General features: G+C 35.7%; 1 protein-coding gene across 2 annotated transcripts in view; it reads left to right on the forward strand.

The window, feature by feature from the left end:
* Window positions 1-21,563, forward strand: part of LOC128999460 (LIM domain transcription factor LMO4-A-like) — a 335,278-nt gene that overhangs the window by 70,072 nt on the left and 243,643 nt on the right. For both annotated transcript variants that reach the window (XM_054425995.1, XM_054425998.1), the window contains exon 2: window positions 1,492-1,532. The gene's annotated coding sequence lies outside the window, so the exon portion shown is untranslated. The remainder of the gene's footprint in view (window positions 1-1,491; window positions 1,533-21,563) is intronic.

Genomic DNA, 21,563 nt, shown 5'->3' on the forward strand with positions numbered 1-21,563 from the left:
GATAAAAAAATAAAATTTGTTGTTTTTAAAGATGCCATAATTATTTTTGAAGTTTATTTTTAATCAAATCCTTTGTTAGATAATAGTTTTTAGGAACCATCAATGATTTGAGAACAATGTTATGATACACCTTGTGAATAAAAACTAACCTATTGACACGTTAGGTTAAAAACACAATGTTAATAAGTTCACTGCAAACCATGGGCTTCAATAAAAAAATCCATTACAGTTATTGTATTAAATCTAACGGTGTATGCAAGTGTGATTTAAGTTATGATATCAAATTAATAGTAACGGTTAAGGATTTGGTTGTGAATAGCCTGTATTGTTTTTATTTACTGTATATTTTAAATAACGCTTTGGGTCCTTGTAGATTTTTAAACCTCACCCAGTATTATTTTGTCCAGCTCCACCTCACTGTATTTATGACGTGTCATTTCACAGTTTTATTTCAGCACCAGTATGTACGCTTCATTGTTAGTTCATGACCATCTGTTCCAAAACTTCCGGTTCGGTTTTCATACATTTTCGCTTTTGTTTTACCGATTTGTATCATCGTTTTTATTTTTTTAACTGTTGTGTGTTGTAGGGCATTATTTTAATACGATACCGATGTTTTATATAAATAACCACAACGGAAGGTAGGGAGGGGCTCTGTAAATACCAGGCTATTCTCATCTTCCGTTAAGCATTTATTTTAAACCGTAAAAATACCTCGAAGAAACTCCAATAAAAAGAATTCCAAAAACTCGATAAAAAAATAGTTGATTGTGCCTGTGCTAAAATATTATAGCAACGTTAAAAGGCACGATTACAATTGTTAAATATTTAATTGTATAATTCAATTTATTCCTAATTAATGAGTTTTTTTTCTTAGTAACAAAAAAATCAGAAAGAAAATACGTTTTAACTTATTAAAGGAGTGTAATCCAGGTTTATACCAAGCTATGTGATTTGGTAATGCTAAGGAGTAAAATACTATTCAGTTGGAAAAGTAAAGTCTCTTACGATTTTCAAAATTGTTTATTGCTGTATATGGAACTTGGTCAACGCACTTTTGAAAACTTTGATGCTTGATTAAACTTAAACAATTGACTTAACTTACTTTTAACAAATAACATAAACCATTAACTTAAAATGCCTACTTATACTACTTTGAAACTAAGTGTACATTAATTTAGAACCAATTAGCAACAAAAAAACCAATCTCTAATAATACTTCATCTATGGTACAAATAACAATATACTTTAAACATACCAAACGCTTGCGTTAAACTGAACGTACATTTAGTTGTGACCATTTGTATTATACAATAATAACTCAGGCTTTACATGTTTACCTAACTGATATGGCTAATTGAGCGGGGCAGCCAGCTAGGCACATAATCGCATGACGGCTGGGCTCTGATTGCAGGTTATTTATACGTGCGGCGCGCGGGGGAGAGACGCGATATTCGACCTAATGAATCATACCGGTGATTTATGTTTCAGGTCTCGGCTAGCGGCCGCTTACTCCACCATACAGTTATAAGGTAAGATTTGTTGTGTTTTCAATCTTGTACTGTTTGTTCTTTCCTTTACGGTAGGTTTAAACGTCTTAAATTTAATTTACCAGTGTTGTATAACTGTGGTTGATTTTAATATGTCTATGCATGGTTGATTCTTTGAACGTTCCATTTAAATATAAATGGAATAACCTAAATTTAAACGTATACGTATACGTATTTAAAAGTTCCACAAGTTTTTGTTGTAGATTGAAGGTTGTATGTTTGTTATATCAAATAAATTGATCTTTGCTGTGAGAAAACAGTACTTTAAACATTTTACCTAAGACGGAAATTTTAGTTAATTACTATTAGTACAATGGGTTAAATCCTGTTTATTTGAGCGTTTTACAAATAATTCATCTGCAATTTTCAATTAGTTCTTAAGCGTAGTAGATTAAAATAATAAAAAAAGATATTGCTATGAACAGACGAATTATCGAAATGTGTCTGTGGTGGTACAAATTAGGTAAATTTTTGAACGGTTTTTAGAGCTTTTTAACTAGCTTTAGTTGGAAATTCATACAGTATAATGAATTTAAAAAATAATTCGATTCATTGAAAACTTCTAGATGCCCAATAATACGCAATTAAATAACACTGCAATATATTAATTGGTCTAAGCATAAAAACTAATAATAAACCAAACTACAACACCATAAACAAATAAACTATCCATAATACTAAAAGCTTTCCTACCTCAGTTGTACACACCGTATTTTCACTTCATTACCTAAAGCGCAGATCGGTTATGTGATAAAACAAACCCGCCACATTTCAACATTTCCCGCCAATTGTTGGGAAAACCCAATCTCTTAATGCGGACTCCTCATAAAAGAGAAATGGATTGGAACAAGAGCGGCAAAAATAGAAAAGCTTTTCATAAACTACTCCACGCTAAATTGATATCAAGATACTTCCAAACCGTTTTTAATAATCTGGGCAAAATACGGGAGAAGAATGCCAAAACAACTCTTGTGGTTGCCAAGACAATACTGAGTGGGATATGAACGTTTTAAATAGTCCAGTGAAACGTTTATTACACGTTTCAGGCTCTAATAACACTTTATTTCACAATATTTATTTAAAACAGAATATACCAATAGTGCCTACTCTATGCGCTGAGAAGAGTGTTTTAAGTTGAGGGAATTTGCATTTACGAATGTTAATTAAAAATTTTTTGATTGTCTTACTTTTGATTGTACTCGAACGTAAAAGGTTCGCTTAGTTTAAACAATGTTGTGTTTAGGTTGTATGTGCGTCTCTATTCGATTGTCAATAATATAAGATAAGACTATACCCGTTTTTGTAAATGTTGTTTTATCCATATTTTAAATAAGTTTTGTTGGAGATTTTAATTTTAAAAGAATACTGTGGCAATAATACGTGAAAACCCCAATTTTGTTTAATATTAGTAAAAAAATAACAATTCAAATGTTAAACCTCTTAGCTCTGTAATGTTAAATGCATGATTTGATTATTTTTAAGAGGGACATAGATACCGATTCCGTAATATTGTAATAAAGTAAGCATACATGTTTTGAAATTTATTAAAACTACATTTTTTATTGTCTACTCCTTTTATAATAGTTACCGTCAATATAAAAGCTTACAGTAACAAGTTGTATACATCTATGAATAGTTTGAAACCAGATAAGATAATATGAGTCATACAACACAACAATAACAGAGAGTAGAACATTGGGAGGGGGCCCAAGGCCGAGAAAGCGCGGCTGACAAATAGGCGGCTATTGAGGTGATAAATGGCGGGAACCGGTCAGATGCACTTCCGGTCAGCGATCAGCTGTTCGCTGACGTACGGCTTGCCAACCTCTCAAGAGGAAAGCTGGAAAGTCATGTAGGTTGTGTGTGATGTACCAAATTAATGTGAATATTTGTGGTAATGATACAAAAATATAAGTTGTCTTTTTGATGCGAATGAAAAATTATAATAATGACTTGATTGTTGATTTGGCCATGCCATTGTATTCATCATTCAGCTATTACATCAAATTATTGTGAAGTCCCTCTAAAGTCATGCTAAATACATTATAATGCTACAGACGGATTACCTAGCTGGCCAATTATAACATTAATTAGGCTTTATGGTAAAGCTGGTTGCCTCATGCTATCCATAGTGATTGTTTAAATTACTATTTGATTTAAGGCTTATTCATTAGCGGTATACAACAAAATTTTCTTCGTGGTCAACGTTAAAAGCGTAGTTTTATGGCAATTAAGGATTATTAATACCTGTATGCAATTCGCCTGTTTGGTCGAGTGCTAGGTCGCCTTTAAATATGAAGGTTGCTGTTTCAATCCCAAGCGAGATCGAATGTTGATGCCACTCGTCTCTAAGCAATCAGTTAATTATGATGGCTATCTTACAAGAGGTTGACGATGGACAAAGGTAGAGTTTGGACAGATTCCTTTCAAAAACCCCAAAAATGACTCACAGATACTCATTAAAGAAATCAAATAATACACTAACCGAAAAGGCCGATACTCTAAGTTCGAATACTATTGTTTCTAAGTTAGTGAAAAGGTTACAGTTTTAAGGCAGGTATAAACATGCTGGAGCTTGCTTTGGTATGAAACGAGGATACAGCTAACTATTAACTTGAAAAGCAGAAAATCAGTTCGAAATCGTGTCGAAAACAACCCGAACTAACCAGCTCGTACATAAATTATCAACTTTCCATATTAATTTAGCCAATCAAGGTCGCCAGGACTAGTTTGACGACGTGAACTGTCGACGCCAATTTAATTATCGTTGGCACATCGGAGCCCAGATTCTGGCCGATAAAGTAGCCATATTACCGAGGAGTTAACCTTGGCCTCCGCGCGGGTAAAAACTGGCGGGTAAAGCTGCTTTACAATCAATAGGGCGAGGTGAACTCTGACATTCTGCGGGACTATTAGGCAAAGTAAATAGCCGCGGAGAGAAATAAGTCAGGGAACAGGTTTGCAAGCATAATGAGTGTGCAGCGCGACGCATGCGCCGTGTATGGCGGTGGAGTGGTGGGGGGAGGTGCAGTAATGCGCTGTGACGCCAGTAGGTCACGTGATCAACGCAGTCGCCTGTCTTGTTTCAGGCGAAATGCGACAACCTGGGAATATACTGGTTGGATCGCATTTTTGCACAAATTGGCCGAAAGAATTACAGGGGTACCGTTAGAGAATTGTGTGTTACTGTAGAGATTGGTTTCTACAGGTATTTAAAAAAATAAGGAATTAGGCGTACATACATTTTTTAGTGTAGAGAGTACCTGCAAATGTATAATAAATGTATACTCCACACTGCATTTTGCAGACTTGCGTTTATTGGTTTTACGTAAAAATATTTCGTGACAAATTTAGTAACATTTGGGTACTTGGGTATTAGGTTATACCGACTACACCCATTAGCTTAGGTTATGATACGTAAAGTCAACGATAACGACTTGTGAAACTTGTAAGGTTACGTTGCAGAGCAGAGAATAAACATTTTTTTATTCTCTGCTCTGTGGGTTAGGTTGTTTTTTGTTTGTTTTTAAGTTAAGTAGGGCTAAGTATATTCGTGCAATTGGGGTGTTATTGAAAAAAAGTATTTATTCACTTCCTGCTCATTAGTGCCCTGTTTTGATCTTGTAAACACATTTTTCTCCTCAAAAAAAATTATTGCCCCTCTTTATTAACAGTAGGAAAATCCTTCATTTTGTTTGGCCACCTAATTACAGCACATGAACTTGAGCACCAGCGATGCAGCGTCACCGTGCACGTTATCGCATTGCGCAGTGATAACAGCGATTGTGCGAACACTTAGGAAGGGTGGAGCATTGTGATAATAAATACTGTACCTGATATTTACGTGCAGAGACGTCTCTACAAAAATCGGGTACTGTAATCCATAAACCGAAATATTATGTCGTGAAATATTGTTCCTTTGCATAAAACCATGAAGATGCAACAGATGAGGATAGCTATAGGCCTATTTCACTTCTTAAAACTTTATCAAAGATCCAGGAAAAATTTCCCAGATTCAGCTACGTCACAATCTTGAATCATTTAACTTGCTAGATAACACTGAGCCAATGGTAGGGGGAATCTGACGGGTGTTGTCAGTGTATTCCCGAAGTCCCAATGATACCCATATGTATATTTACCTATATATCCTGTTTAAAATGTTCAAATCATGAACATATGTATGTTCATCAACGTCATCGCTGCAACCCTCTCACACTCGTACTCTTCCGTCACTTGACGATGGCGAATGGTTTACGTAGCACCCATTTGACGAGACGCTTTCATTTATCAGTGACACTATCAAAACCTGCTGGGTTCGCTGATTTCGCAAATGTTCAATGGTAATTAAATAATAATCCCTAATTAAAATAATTATCTCCGAGGAAAAGTTTGAGTGACAGACGGACAGTTCCAGGGTGATTGCGGTCCGCGGCGGAAGTGACGGGTGTAAGTTGTAAATTACCCAAGATGGGATCTGAGTAATGAGTAATTATCTGATCGGGGTTTCCGCCCAGCTGCCCTTGGTCGCGACCTATTTTATTATTAGTTTATTTAGGTATGTTTTATATTTCATAATTCAGGCAATTGTGTCATTTTGGCTTGCCTTGGTGTAAAGAAGTGTGTATCTGTGACCAATGCTATATATCAATATTGGTTATTGAACCTAAATAATCAGTTTGCACTGTATTTATTTGTGTAGTGTAGTGTAAGGTACAAAGAATTACTTGATGATGAGGACCAGTAAGGTAAATTTGAGGAAAAATCGTAAAGGTTTATTTTGCAAGTTTGAATTTCTCTTTACTGATGTACATAACACTGTAATGAACATATATTGTACATAACATTGTTTGGTTCTTCGTTATCGTCATGTATCGTAATATTTAATTGATTGTCAACTGTCGACAATCTCTTACGTCGCAAAAATATTCTCTGTATAGTTATTTTATTCATAGCTCAATTAATAAATTGCACGTGTCAAACAAAGTGATTACATTGTTAAAGACGAGACTCAACCTTTAAAAATAACGCGATCATAAATGCGTACATGAAGCTAAATATAAATGCAGGGAGTGGTTGTTAGCAGCATGGAATGAGATGCTCTTTATAGCTTAGTAGTTGTAAAGATAGGGGGTTTCTTTAGTCACTACCATTTTATTAAAAGCCCAATAATCAACGATAGCTAGGTAATAGGTTCCGAACCATAAACAAAACTACTGAATTGTTTGTTTACTCGTACAATCGAACCGACAACTTTAAAATTTCTAGAATTAGTAGATAAATAAACACACAAATCCTACATTCAAATTCTCTTTTCTAATTGTGCTTAGAAACCGCAAACCAATACAGTATCTACTGATATTGAGTGTTACCAATTAACCACAGTTACCGCACTTCACACTTCGTACGTCTTGTGGTAATTATTATGCGGTTATCTACCGCATGGGAAACTTATGCGGTTGGCCTCACGCGGTCATTATCATAAACGCATACAACAGACAGTTCAATAATTTAACAGGCCAGACAATGTACGGAGTTGGCGGAAAGTCTTGGAAATACTCTATGCTGTGAAGCGATGTGGAAAAGATACCAACATGAAAATGTTACAAATGTAGAGTTATAGGCTTATTTTTTTAATTCAGAGGTTGTATATAGCCTATAATTACGAATTTTGAGACCTAAATAAAAATGTAATTCCCGTTTAGTTTTTTTTTCTTCTTGGGATTTTCTTTTTATTTTATTGAGTTTATAGTTTATATTTCCATACCCTTAGGAGTTTGCATTTTTCTTGCTTCTTTTCTTTCCAATGAGAACTTAATTGCTTGACCTTACGTGAAAGTGAGATCTCTAACACCTTCCTTTTAGACTGGATAGGTTTGGTGGGCCTACTGCTTTTAGTGAACTTTTAACCACTGGAGAGCTGTATTATCACACTGGTTCAATTAGCTAGAAAATAGGTGCTACAATACTATCAGGATTTATAAATAATGTCAATCTGAAATCCTTACACATTAGACTATTAGTCAACCGTATAATAAATTGTATTACCTTTTTTTACACGATTAACTTTTTTACTTCTCAATATTATGTTGGCGGTAAAAAAACTAGCATATGAAGGCTACTATGATTGAACGCCCTTTAGCCAACCAAAAGATACGAAATAAGCCAAACTTCTTAATTAAGTTTTAGGATTTTTTACTGGGGATGAAGTAATTAACAGTGTAATTTTAATTTTGAGGCTTTTCAAACAAGAGACGTCATCGGCAGAGATGAACGCGTCGTCAGTGTCAGAGGAGAGAACTTTGAATAAAAATTGTTAATCAACGAAATTATTTGGAGTGAAAGTGATTGTTGGTAGAAATTATTTCATTGTTTGGATTTTAAGATACTTGTAGAGCGTTTCCTATGAGTGTGTATAAAATTGTGTGAACCATTTAGGTGTGAGGAAGGTTCGAATTTTTTCGCGGGAGGAATAACTCATTAAACTAGTAATACGCGTAGATAAAGATAGTAGTTTGTGGATTTATTGATGATGTAGATTCTGTGACCTCTCATGTCTACCATTTACCTCAATACTAGGATCTACTTTTAAAAGCTATTTTTCTTGCAGAACTCGGTTTAACCTGTCTTTAATATCCGTTTAGCATTCAATATTTTTTAACCGACCAATACAATTATCAAACTAGTTATAACTATAAATTTGAAATAACAACTTCACCAATATTTTTAGAATTTTTAATTTCATTCCTTCAATGAAGAAATTCTATATTGGCGAAGTTTTTATTTCAAATGTATATTAATTCCAATATTATTATTAGTTCTTCTTGAAAATTAGTTATAACAAGTTCGTTCATTATAGTTTGTTTTTCATTTAAAGCGCATGATGAAAATTTACCATTAATTTTACTGTGGTTATTCTTCATGCACAGCTTATAAAAATTTACTCCTTTGGTTTTGAAGATATTGCATGTTTTGTTTATTGGTGAAAGTAGACAGTCCATTACAAAATACAGCTACAAACAGTTAATTTCCATATTCCAACCAGATTTGGATATTTTAGTTACCGAAATCTTGAAATGGTAATACAGTAAGTATATACGTAAGATGATCTTTAACGTATTTTCCAATTATGAAGATGGAATGGTTTTTTTTTGTCATTTTAGCCCCCACAAACATATAACCAGGTCATTTGGTCCATTTTTATATATAATGAAAATTTATATCCCGAGTCTGGATGCAAGGATCAAATCTACAAAAGGGGGTTGAGAGTTTCAAGACCCCTTTGTACAAAGTTCACAATGCATACACATGACAGGTGACCGTGTGATGTGGTTTGACGTACAGTATTAAATTCCCCAAAATGCACTTCTTGAAGCCCACTTATTGGCCCAAATTGGCGGGAAACACTGCAAGATCGAACCTGTCAAAACCAATTAATCAAGAGGGCCGTGCGTCGAGCGCGTTTCTATTTAACCTCGTTAAACTTATAAATAATTAGTGACGTAGACCTTCTTTTTCTAATCGACGGGTAACGAACGTTTAATTAAGAGTCATTACGGCAAGTGACGTCTACCGGTGGACAGCTCTTATTAATTGGAAAACTGAAGCGTCCGCGCCGTTCGCGCCATTTTTTAAGAGCTGTTTTTAATTAAACCACCCGAAGCAATTAAGTGTCGCAGCGTGCATCCGTCGTTAAATTGCGGATTGATTATTTTGTTGGCCAATTTTTATACGCGTTATTTATGGCCGCGACCGGTAGCTTGATTTATCGAGGTTCCGCTTCCGGGATCAGCTGTAATTAAACAGCTGTTTTCGTTGCGATGACAAGGAGTGGCTTGAGTGAGGGAAGAGACGTTCTACTTGGATGTTTGTGTATGTAAAATGATTTAGAGTCGGGACCACGTAAGTTTGCAGTTAGTGGCAGCCAATCACAAGACAAGGCTAGTGCAACGTTGCCACATCGCACTAATAAAATATACTAAGCAATATTTTGAAATCAGCTGGTACAGTATTATTAGATTTGGCAACACCGCACGGTTCTCATTGGTTCATTCAAAACCATATGGTAAATAGGCTCCTCCCTCAACTGCAAACTTATGTGGTCCCGACTCTAGATATTTTACCACTAGGGCCATTGGCTATTCAACCCTATGTTGTAGAGTCAATTCTTGTGCCTAAAGCTAAAGTGTACTCCCGAGCTAAGGACGTCATTTTTAACTCTGCAACAACTGTGATGGTGTGCGTGTGTAAAGTGAAAAAAGTGAACAAATAATCATCCCGACAACGACAATGTAACAATTATTACCCATCGAAAATAGCGATCGATAATTCCTTTTGGTGCGTTTGATTATTTTGAACCAAACAAAAGAAAATATGCGGCTCATGTCGTTGTCTAAACTTGTTATTTTTCCTTGAGGATAAAGAGATCTACGCCTTCAATGCATGTATTTTTCACTGTAGTATGGCGAAAGAAATTAGGTGGAATATATTGATAGTAGGCCTATCAACGAAATTTCATAACATTTGTTATTAGTTGCTGCACATGAAAATATTACAGTATAAACAATTTCAGTTTGATATAGACTTAATTGCCATAAGAACCGAAAGTCAATGTGTTTAGTGAGCGCTTTTGGGTAATGGTCTTCAAGACATGAACTGTTAAATATAAGATTTTTTTCTGTTGAGGATTGTTGTAAATTTCAAACCAAATTAGCTTAAAACAATTTAGAAATGTGAATATAAGACCTTAAGACCCAGGAGGACTACATTCCATATTTTCAGATGTTGTTAATCTGAAAAGAGTTTTAAAATGTCATTGCGTACCATGCCAGTTGTGATACGATGATTCATATCGGTTTGGTGTAATCAATATCTCGCAATCATTATTTCTCACGAGCGTACTTATGTCAACGAACATCTTGACTACTATTGTGAACAATATTTATCAACATGTGACCTGTAAGTAGTATAGGTTACTATTCATAAACATAGTATGGGATGGGTTTATATACATCCCTAAGATAATCAACAGCAATATCCGTAATATCGCGTGAGTCTGAGAGTTCATTTTATTTTAATCAAGAAGATGAAATTTCGCAAAATACTTCAAGGGGCGTTTCACATTAAAATATAATTAGGTAAGTTTGGTAGCGTGCGCGTCACAAGTCGACGAAGCATCTGCGAATAGCGATCAACCTGCTGAAAGGTTATTTTCGACTGAAATAGTGATGAGGTTCCGGGTTAATAATGCACGATACACTTAGTTTGGGATTAAAACTGTTGAACTTTGACTGATTACGAAGCTCGTGTTGTTGGTGGCGTAAATTGATTGAGTTGAAATTCAGAGCTGGAATTGATCAGTTAAGATTTTTGTCAGCAAATAGAAACGATTTAAAAGTTCGTTGGATGGTTTTGTCGTTTTTGTGAAATTAATTATTTGTAATTCACATATCTGTAGACCGTACACTTTACAGCCATGAGCCTTTAACTTTATAATTCCTTTATTCTTAAAGTTTACATGACTTTGAACAGCATTAACCTGTGGACAATCAACATAGCAGTCTTCTAAAAGTTCCATTTCACAAACCTGCGAACTGTACACTTAGCAGAGCTCTGAACCGTACACTGTATAGAAGATCCATGAACTCGAAACTCCAAAGATTTTTTTAAATCTTCAATTTCGAAGAGCCTTGATGGTTAATTATACATAGACATGGACCTACAACTTTATAAAACTCTGTAAAACCTTCAATTCGATTGACCACTAAATCCATAACTTCATGGAGATATGAACCTTCAAATTCACAGAACTACTGGGTTTTCAGCTCTTAAGAGCTCCATACCTTATACGTCACCATTCACTTAATAGAGCTCTTATCTTACAGCTTCAACGAGTTACCTTTAAACTTCTAGAGCTTTAAACCCCAAACGTCACATAGCTTTAACTCTAAGCTTTTCAGAGCTCTGAAGATTCAATTGCACGTTTCTCTTGATCACATAACGACGCTCTGACTCCAAGATTTTGAACCTCAAACTAAAACTTCAATAGCACTGAACCTCCAACTAGAGCTCTTATAGAGAGCTTCGAACCTATAACTTCACCTACGATTCAGAGAAGCTGTGGAGCCATATTTGCATCATCTCCCGCCGTAAATCTAACCTCTTACCCATCTTCGGCCGGCCGCGGGAATCAACATTCCTGCAGTGGATTTACAGTGGCAAGTTGTGCATAATTAATGGCAGGCAGCTCATTACACACGGCGCCGTACAGGACGACTTGTTGGTTTTGTTATTAAATAATTAACCAACTCTATCGAACTGCGTGACCAGTAATGGAAAAGGGGTTCTCCAAGTTTGTGGTGTTACAATAAAAGGAAATTTAGAATTTGTAACTTTATTTTTCGTATTGCTGTTTTGTTTGATTATTGATGAATTCGGACGAAATGAAAAAGAGATTATCACGATGTTTCATTGCTTATGGCACCCATTTTATAATATCAATCTATGTTGGACAGAAAACATTCGTATTGACGAATTGACTCCGCAATCACATAGCGAACGAAATGATATTGTACTGGCGAAGTTAGCTTTTTTGATTTTAAATGTTTTTCTGTGCATAACTTTCTATAGTGTATTTTTGTAAAGACCATTATTTAGATGCTATAAAAAACTCTTTGGATAAATGTTTCATTGTTCGCCTAGAATTACCCTATCCGTGGTACATTTTAATGTCCTCGAGTTTAACCACTTTTGGATTGACCAGTGAGTGTTACAACACAGACAATTTCTAAGATACTTTTAAACAATATACATTCAACTTTTGATAGTCATATGTTGCAAAGGGGCTACTAGTATTAGAATCTACGCATGATATCAGGTGGAATGGGACTATTTTAGTGTTTGGGATGAACACTCTTAAAAAATATGACAATTATCTTAGAACGCTTACATTTTTATTTCTACACAGATGTCCATAAAGTCAGTTCTTTGCCACAGAAGCTACTACTATTTTTATCCTACGAACTCACTAAAGGCTGCATAATCGGTAGACGTTCTTCTTGTATTTCCATATGCATTTTACAACCTTTAAGTCTCCACAGCCGACCTTGTCCTACTGGCACTGTTTTCGCGTCTTCGATGGCTACTTTATGTGATTCTAATTGCGTCACTTCACCGCTTGCTCATCCCATCTGTAGCTTTTGTGCGGTACATCGTAAGATTACCTGAAATAATTGATAACTAATTATGTATCACTATACGGCTTTGATCTATCACTAATTTAACTGGATCCTAATTCAACTGTTTCTTTTTCAAAATATACCACACTGGTTCTGTAATCATGGGTGGGTGTGTAACTATTTTCTACAGTAGAATAATTATGTACACACATACTCTTATGCGTCATCATACCGTTGCGTATTACGGGAACAATAGTACTATATAGATAAATCAATATTTGTTGCTGTTTATTTCCAATAATTTATGACATATGTTGCACACTTAAATCAAATAAGAATCGAAGTGAGAATGGTTCTTCAGAACTGCATAGTTTCAATCAAGTTGAAAGGAGTTATCGATTACTCAAGTAGTAATTCTTTAATTGTATAAAAAATGTCAGACGGTTGTTTACGGGTGTAGATAGTCTAGACACAATTCTCACTTCTCAGAAGTATAAAATTCCCCCCACTGATACTTAATTTTATGTTCAGGGCACCTAAGGGGTTTTTAGTAGATCTAGTCACCTGATAAGAAATTACGGTACAAAAAAATTACGGTTTATTATTTTGTTAACTGTTAGTATAGAAAATATTGTGAAATTGTAAATTGAACTAATTAAGATATTTTAAATTAATGAATTAAGTATGTACACATACTGTAGTTGTCGTCGCAGGTGCATGTGTGTGTGTGTAGGACTGTTTTCAACAATGACGGCCAGTTAGACCTACAATACAATAGTTTGTGGGGCGATTTGCTGTCAAATTCGTCGCTTTGTCGTCCATCGCTGGATAGCGTCATCCCCACACACGCTGTCACGTCTATTCCTCTCTCGCTATCGTTGTTTATTTCAATTGTTTCAGTTTCAGCTTTATTTGTGGTCATATAGCGTTCGGTTGGCGTGAATTGTCAAGTTGGAAGCGTTTAAGGGGTGAATTGAGTTGTTTGGGAGTAAATGGTTTTCCGTTTGAACTAAAATCTTGTGTAATATTTATCTTCAAAATCCATATTATCTGTAAAGTATGGTTAATTTAACACATTTATTTAAGAGCCTATAGCTTTTTTTTTAACGGAAATTGTTTAAAGTATTGTCCCTTTAAATGTTAAATAATTTATACGTTTACCGTATTTCACAAAGAGTACTCATGTAAGTCTTAACCATTTATTTTTCATACGAAGGCTATATTTTCTCATCTACCCCTCCCCCTCTATCTTGTCACTTGGTTTTGGATACTATAAATTGTTAACAATACCTTTAAGACTTATTTTTTTGTTTTAAGGGATATTGACTATTTCACTCTTTCTAGCCAAAGAGATTGATCCAATTTGTTCCCATGAAACCCATTATTTCCCTATATCCTAAATGCATTCGAAACCTCTTGCTGTAAGTATGCAATATCTCGTCACAGTGTTGCAGAAATAAATTTCAAACAGTTGACCTTCTACCACTCTACTCGACATTTGACTGATAACAACTCCATTAGTAGTTGATAAGAGGGGAAATGACGTCACAGCTGGATGCACTTCCGGTCTCTTATCGCTCACCTGATTATTAATTGCCAACATTGGGTTTGTGGTTGAGGTCGTTATAGCCTTAGCATTTCCTTTTACAAAATAATATTTAATTTGTTTCATCACTTAATGCTATTATTGAAATTTTACCACCAATTAATCGATTTTGTAAAAAAAATATTAATTCCCTATCTTTCAGTACCATTATTCAGTTTTTGTTTTATGACTTATTATCGTATGTGGCTTATAATGTGACTTATTATCATATGTGGCTTATAATGTCCCTTACGTTGCTTATTAATTATCCTTGTGCACTAATATTTAGGACTAATCGATTAATTAATTAAGTGATGTGACGCAAGATGGCAAATTTTGTTGTAATTACGTTGTATTTACCATGTGCAGCTTTTACTGCTGGTATTTAATTCACCCCTAGGTGTAAAGGAACGAAACGAAGTCCTACAATTTTTGCGCAATAATAAATAAAACTCAAGAACCTTGACATTTAAAAAATAAGCTATTTTGAAGTTTGTGTTTGGTAAAAAATAAATAATGTAAATAATAACCTTAGTCAGGGTGTCTACCAGTCGGGAATTCCGGGAAATTCGGGAAAAAGTCGGGGATTTTGAAAGGTCGGGAAAAGTCGTGAAAAAGTCATGAATTTCGGCCGAAAGTCGGGAATAATCTAACCTTTCAAAATTAGGGATGAACGGGTCCCAAAACTTTAAAAATGTTCTGGATCTTATATTTCTGATCATTGGGACGGGATTACATTTGAGGGGTGGGGGATGAAACGAAAATGCATCGGAATTCCAATTCGATTCAGTGATGATCAAAATAACGATTTGAATCATGGGCATTCAGGGTCCATAATATACGTTTTTGAATCAGCATCCATACGTTATGGAATCAGTATCTATATACGGTATTGAATCATTATCCAAATAACTTTTTGAATCAGTGTCTATACGTCATTGAATCAGTATCCATATACGTAGTTGACTGTTACATTGATACTGTTACTTTGACTATCAGTATCCATATAACTTATTGACATTATTCAAATGATTGACATTAATTATATAAGCTATTCATTGAGATGAGACATTGCTTAGCCATACAAGTTATTACCATCCAAGTACATGGCACACACTGAGACATTGCTTAGCCATACAGGTTATTGCCATCCAAGTACATGGCATACACTGAGTACTGAGACATTGCTTAGCCATACAGGTTATTGCCATCCAAGTACATGGCATACACTGAGTACTGAGACATTGCTTAGCCATACAGGTTATTACCATCCAAGTACATGGCATACACTGAGACATTGCTTAGCCATACAGGTTATTGCCATCCAAGTACATGGCATACACTGAGACATTGCTTGACCATACAGGTTATTGCCATCCAAGTACATGGCATACACTGAGACATTGCTTGACCATACAGGTTATTGCCATCCAAGTACATGGCATACACTGAGTACTGAGACATTGCTTAGCCATACAGGTTATTGCCATCCAAGTACATGGCATACACTGAGTACTGAGACATTGCTTAGCCATACAAGTTATTACCATCCAAGTACATGGCATACACTGAGACATTGCTTAGCCATACAGGTTATTGCCATCCAAGTACATGGCATACACTGAGACATTGCTTGACCATACAGGTTATTGCCATCCAAGTACATGGCATACACTGAGACATTGCTTGACCATACAGGTTATTGCCATCCAAGTACATGGCATACACTGAGTACTGAGACATTGCTTAGCCATACAGGTTATTGCCATCCAAGTACATGGCATACACTGAGTACTGAGACATTGCTTAGCCATACAAGTTATTACCATCCAAGTACATGGCATACACTGAGACATTGCTTAGCCATACAGGTTATTGCCATCCAAGTACATGGCATACACTGAGACATTGCTTGACCATACAGGTTATTGCCATCCAAGTACATGGCATACACTGAGACATTGCTTGACCATACAGGTTATTGCCATCCAAGTACATGGCATACACTGAGACATTGCTTAGCCATACAGGTTATTGCCATCCAAGTACATGGCATACACTGAGTACTGAGACATTGCTTAGCCATACAGGTTATTGCCATCCAAGTACATGGCATACACTGAGACATTGCTTGACCATACAGGTTATTGCCATCCAAGTACATGGCATACACTGAGACATTGCTTGACCATACAGGTTATTGCCATCCAAGTACATGGCATACACTGAGACATTGCTTAGCCATACAGGTTATTGCCATCCAAGTATATGGCATACACTGAGACATTGCTTAGCCATACAGGTTATTGCCATCCAAGTACATGGCATACACTGAGACATTGCTTAGCCATACAGGTTATTGCCATCCAAGTACATGATATACACTTAGACATTGTTTAGCCATACAGGTTATTGCCATCCAAGTACATGGCATACACTGAGACATTGCTTAGCCATACAGGTTATTGCCATCCAAGTATATGGCATACACTGAGACATTGCTTAGCCATACAGGTTATTGCCATCCAAGTACATGGCATACACTGAGACATTGCTTAGCCATACAGGTTATTGCCATCCAAGTACATGATATACACTTAGACATTGCTTAGCCATACAGGTTATTGCCATCCAAGTACATGGCATACACTGAGACATTGCTTAGCCATACAGGTTATTGCCATCCAAGTACATGGCATACACTGAGACATTGCTTGACCATACAGGTTATTGCCATCCAAGTACATGGCATACACTGAGACATTGCTTGACCATACAGGTTATTGCCATCCAAGTACATGGCATACACTGAGACATTGCTTAGCCATACAGGTTATTGCCATCCAAGTATATGGCATACACTGAGACATTGCTTAGCCATACAGGTTATTGCCATCCAAGTACATGGCATACACTGAGACATTGCTTAGCCATACAGGTTATTGCCATCCAAGTACATGATATACACTTAGACATTGCTTAGCCATACAGGTTATTGCCATCCAAGTACATGGCATACACTGAGACATTGCTTAGCCATACAGGTTATTGCCATCCAAGTACATGGCATACACTGAGACATTGCTTGACCATACAGGTTATTGCCATCCAAGTACATGGCATACACTGAGACATTGCTTGACCATACAGGTTATTGCCATCCAAGTACATGGCATACACTGAGACATTGCTTAGCCATACAGGTTATTGCCATCCAAGTACATGGCATACACTGAGACATTGCTTCGCCATACAAGAAGTTATGTATACCTTGTAGTTCTGATTCTATCCTCTTATTTTATCAATGTAAACCAATTGAAAGATTCAGTATTTAAATCTTACAAAGGTTTTTATTTGTTTACACCCAAACATATCTTTATTTATAAAATGAATAAAATAAAATAGGTAACATACTTAACAACATGATGCTGCAAGTAAAAATTATGAAATAGGCAAGAAGCTCACTGATATTTCTAGAAATACTGGTTCTTCTAATGTATGATTGAAAACAGATATTTCACTCCACTGAGAAGTATGAATAGAAAAATCCATGTTGCTTCGAACCGAGTTACATCAACATTTTTTTAAATCGAATCGTTGCTTTGAGTTGAAATGTTTTGCTGCTTCACACACCCCTACATTTAATACGGGATTTTCTTGGCATGTGATACGTTTCGATCTTCAGTGATTTCGCTGGGTCGTAAGTGACAACATATGTTGACGAAGGTACCGTGACCGCGAGACGGAAAAAGGTGTAGTAACATGGAGAATGGACCGAGTGTTTGGTCGGGATTTATATAAAAATGGTAATGAAAAGTCGGGAAAAAGTCGGGAATTCCATTTGAGATATCTGGTAGACACCCTGTTAGTATATACTTTCTAACCGAGTATTAATAGGAATAAATTAAAGATCTAATGAATTCAATTAAAATTAGCTGTGACTAAACAACAATAAAGACACCTCTAAAATAATCCCACTTACTTTAATAAAATTTCTATTAATTTCGGTCATTCAGTAAATCATAAAATTTACAATTTTAGCTAGTTGCAATAATTTACAGTAAAAAAATACATTTTGGTATAGAACTGCACATGGAGTTTCCTATTACTTCCAGAGACAAAACGCTGTTTTTTAGATTACTGTAATTTTAACAATAATTGAAACCACTATTTTGTATTCATTTGCATAGGTTTTGTATTTAACACTTTTTTTCTTCAGTCACGACATAATATGTTTATACATATTTTAATTATTATTCAAATCCCATCTAATTTTATTCTGTTAAGTACAAATTAACCCAGCCATCTTTTGTATATGACATGTATGCTACTGTTACTGTATTACTTTGTTCTCATACTAAGTGTGTAAATCAGCCGGAACATTGAACGGTGGCTCAAACTGCTCAAACATTTTAATTAGCTCAGTTGCGCGCCCAAGTGGCCCTAAATCTTGGCCGGTCCATTTGAGAAAATTGTTTTTACATCGCAACAGAACGGCCTCTCGCAATTACAATACCCTGTTTTACAGCCTCACATAAATAACGTAGCCTACTTTCGCGAGGGGGTTGAAACCCGTCGATTTGTGTTTAGACTATGCGCTCTTCGTGTTGTGATTAACGAATTATTTATGTTGGATTGTTAATTTTGTGTTTACATGAACTAATTAATGTACTCCAATTTTTTTTATGAAGTAAAAATGATACAATAGACGTAAATTTGAAAATATTTTAATTTTGTTAATTTGATTTATTTTAATACTAGATGTAACCCGCGGGCTTTGCCCCGTTTAACTTCTTAATTTTCAAGATGATCTTGTTCGCATGGCTCAATCACGTCCTGGTTGAAGTTCGTTCGCTACGCTCACTTACCTTTAGGTTGGAGCTCGTTCGCTACGCTCACTCACCTTTGGGTTGAAGCTCGTTCGCTGCGCTCACTTGCCTTCAGGTTTGCTCGTTCACTACGCTAACTCGCCTCCAGGTTGAAGTTCGTTCGCTATGCTCACTCACCTTTTGGTTGCAAATTAGCTGTTGTCATAAATGTAAAAGAAATAATAGTGCTGCACCCTGTTGGCAATCCTTGTAACTTGAACGCTATTGAATCTTTAAAATTCACTTGGTGGCATAAGTTAATAAACTTTCAGTTATACTGAATATGGTATAAGTGTATCGCCTGTTTGATAGGATAAAGAAAACATTATTTAAAAAGTGTAAACATTTAAACTTTTTTAAAGATTATGGAAGGTAGCGAATATAACTAACATTAAAAGCATAACATAACTTAAATATCTAGTAACTTAATATCTCGAAGCTTTACTCTTGTTTTTGCCAACTAATATTTACTTATATTATAAAGCAAATTTTCTGTATCATTTGCATCAAAAATTTAAGTCAACATACTTAATATTATCTCTGATTTTTATCAACACCCTGTGTTCATTTGTATCGTTGTCAATCAAAAAGCATTTGAAATGTGTGAATCATAGTTTGGTTATTTGAATGTGATTCTTCTAAAGTCATTCTTTATATCAAGATAAGTAACGAGAAGTAAACATTGTACGACAAAATTGCATTATTACTCCCGCAAACAGTGCAACGACATGCAATTTGTTTCCGTCAAACTTTGTACAAGATTGTTTCAACAAGCGTGCCTTAAACATTTTCAATCATATATTATTTGGGATATACTTTTATTATATTAGTTGCTTATATTATTTTATATTACTATACAGTATTATATTGCAGTTTTATTGTATTATTGTCATGCTTAGACTTAAAAAGATTCGATTTATTTTCAAGCAAAGAGCGTTGATCTTTTGATTTATCAAATTTAGTGGTCATTTGTTTACCAAGTGTTTTATGGGTAAACTAGCTGTAACCCGCGGGCTTTGCCCCGTTTAACTTCTTAATTTTTAAGATTATCTCGTTCGCATGGCTCAATCACGTCCTGGTTGAAGTTTGTTCGCTACGCTCACTCACCTTTAGGTTGGAGCTCGTTCGCTGCGCTCACTTGCCTTCAGGTTAGCTCGTTCGCTACGCTCACTCACCTTTGGGTTGAAGCTCGTTCGCTGCGCTAACTTGCCTTCAGGTTTGCTCGTTCACTACGCTAACTCGCCTCCAGGTTGAAGTTCGTTCGCTACGCTCACTTACCTTTTGGTTGCAAATTAGCTGTTGTCATAAATGTAAAAGAAATAATAGTGCTGCACCCTGTTGGTAATCCTTGTAACTTTAATGCTATTGAACATCATAGAACAGAACCAACTTGTTTAATTGAAACAGCTGTTAAGATTCAATAATTCCATTTCTCATAAGGTTAACATGGGAAACTCCAGAGCCACTGGGGCGGAGCCCGATAGGATTTTTGAAATAAGAATATGCCTATATGTTAATCGGGAATGTGAGCTATCATCATGCCAAATTTCAGCCCAATCCGACCAGTATTTTTCGCGTTCACTTGTCACAAACATACATCCATTTCATCCATCCATACATCCAAACTTTCTCATTTATAATATTACTAGCTGTAACCCGCGGGCTTTGCCCCGTTTAACTTCTTAATTTTCAAGATTATCTCGTTCGCATGGCTCAATCACGTCCTGGTTGAAGTTTGTTCGCTACGCTCACTCACCTTTGGGTTGGAGCTCGTTCGCTACGCTCACTCACCGTTAGGTTGGAGCTCGTTCGCTGCGCTCACTTGCCTTCAGGTTAGCTCGTTCGCTACGCTAACTCGCCTCCAGGTTGAAGTTCGTTCGCTACGCTCACTCACCTTTTGGTTGCAAATTAGCTGTTGTCATAAATGTAAAAGAAATAATAGTGCTGCACCCTGTTGGTAATCCTTGTAACTTTAATGCTATTGAACATCACAGAACAGAACCAACTTGTTTAATTGAAACAGCTGTTAAGATTCAATAATTCCATTTCTCATAAGGTTAACATGGGAAACTCCAGAGCCACTAGGGCGGAGCCCGAAAGGATTTTTGAAATAAGAATATGCCTATATGTTAATCGGGAATGTGAGCTATCATCATGCCAAATTTCAGCCCAATCCGACCAGTATTTTTCGCGTTCACTTGTCACAAACATACATCCATCCATACATCCATACATCTAAACTTTCTCATTTAAAATATTAGTAGGATTAAGTAGGATGGCAATGCCATTTACGATAGGATATACAGTTATAACTAATGTTAATTTAATAATTAGATACTTCTTTACATAAGATTATGGTTTCAATAACAATGCTAAATAATATTAA

Source organism: Macrosteles quadrilineatus, unplaced genomic scaffold, assembly GCF_028750875.1.
Source record: "Macrosteles quadrilineatus isolate MER2022 unplaced genomic scaffold, UCM_ALF_1.0 Scaffold_8__2_contigs__length_117827958, whole genome shotgun sequence".
Classification (NCBI taxonomy): Eukaryota; Metazoa; Arthropoda; class Insecta; order Hemiptera; family Cicadellidae; genus Macrosteles; species Macrosteles quadrilineatus.